Source organism: Callionymus lyra, chromosome 9, assembly GCF_982586985.1.
Source record: "Callionymus lyra chromosome 9, fCalLyr1.hap1.1, whole genome shotgun sequence".
Taxonomy (NCBI): domain Eukaryota; kingdom Metazoa; phylum Chordata; class Actinopteri; order Syngnathiformes; family Callionymidae; genus Callionymus; species Callionymus lyra.
Genome location: NC_141826.1, coordinates 25709614 through 25711556, shown reverse-complemented (window position 1 = coordinate 25711556; position 1943 = coordinate 25709614).

Sequence of the window (1943 nt, the reverse complement as noted above, 5' to 3'; positions counted from 1 at the left end):
TGACCTCGGTTCAGATGTGACCTTGGTTCTGATGTGACCTCGGTTCAGATGTGACCTCGGTTCAGATGTGACCCTGGTTCAGATGTGACCTCGGTTGAGATGTGACCTCGGTTCTGATGTGACCTCGGTTGAGATGTGACCCTGGTTCTGATGTGACCTCGGTTCTGATGTGACCTCAGTTCAGATGTGACCTCGGTTCAGATGTGACCTCGGTTCTGATGTGACCTCGGTTGAGATGTGACCCTGGTTCTGATGTGACCTCGGTTCAGATGTGACCTCGGTTCTGATGTGACCTCGGTTCTGATGTGACCTCGGTTCAGATGTGACCTCGGTTCTGATGTGACCTCGGTTCTGATGTGACCTCGGTTCAGATGTGACCTCGGTTCAGATGTGACCTCGGTTCAGATGTGACCTCGGTTCTGATGTGACCTCGGTTCTGATGTGACCTCGGTTCTGATGTGACCTCGGTTCAGATGTGACCTCGGTTCAGATGTGACCTCGGTTCAGATGTGACCTCGGTTCAGATGTGACCTCGGTTCTGATGTGACCTCGGTTCAGATGTGACCTCGGTTCAGATGTGACCTCGGTTCAGATGTGACCTCGGTTCTGATGTGACCTCGGTTCTGATGTGACCTCGGTTCAGATGTGACCTCGGTTCTGATGTGACCTCGGTTCAGATGTGACCTTGGTTCTGATGTGACCTCGGTTCTGATGTGACCTCGGTTCTGATGTGACCTCTGTTCAGATGTGACCTCGGTTCTGATGTGACCTCGGTTCTGATGTGACCTCGGTTCAGATGTGACCTCGGTTCTGATGTGACCTCGGTTCAGATGTGACCTCGGTTCAGATGTGACCTCGGTTCTGATGTGACCTCGGTTCAGATGTGACCTCGGTTCTGATGTGACCTCGGTTCTGATGTGACCTCGGTTCAGATGTGACCTCGGTTCAGATGTGACCTCGGTTCTGATGTGACCTCGGTTCTGATGTGACCTCGGTTCAGATGTGACCTCGGTTCTGATGTGACCTCGGTTCAGATGTGACCCTGGTTCTGATGTGACCTCGGTTCAGATGTGACCTCGGTTCAGATGTGACCTCGGTTCAGATGTGACCTCGGTTCAGATGTGACCTCGGTTCTGATGTGACCTCGGTTCAGATGTGACCTCGGTTCAGATGTGACCTCGGTTCAGATGTGACCTCGGTTCAGATGTGACCTCGGTTCAGATGTGACCTTGGTTCTGATGTGACCTCGGTTCTGATGTGACCTCGGTTCAGATGTGACCCTGGTTCAGATGTGACCTCGGTTGAGATGTGACCTCGGTTCTGATGTGACCTCGGTTGAGATGTGACCCTGGTTCTGATGTGACCTCGGTTCTGATGTGACCTCAGTTCAGATGTGACCTCGGTTCAGATGTGACCTCGGTTCAGATGTGACCTCGGTTCAGATGTGACCTTGGTTCTGATGTGACCTCGGTTCAGATGTGACCTCGGTTCAGATGTGACCCTGGTTCAGATGTGACCTCGGTTGAGATGTGACCTCGGTTCTGATGTGACCTCGGTTGAGATGTGACCCTGGTTCTGATGTGACCTCGGTTCTGATGTGACCTCAGTTCAGATGTGACCTCGGTTCAGATGTGACCTCGGTTCTGATGTGACCTCGGTTGAGATGTGACCCTGGTTCTGATGTGACCTCGGTTCAGATGTGACCTCGGTTCTGATGTGACCTCGGTTCTGATGTGACCTCGGTTCAGATGTGACCTCGGTTCTGATGTGACCTCGGTTCTGATGTGACCTCGGTTCAGATGTGACCTCGGTTCAGATGTGACCTCGGTTCAGATGTGACCTCGGTTCTGATGTGACCTCGGTTCAGATGTGACCTCGGTTCAGATGTGACCTCGGTTCAGATGTGACCTCGGTTCAGATGTGACCTCGTTCTGATGGAGCCA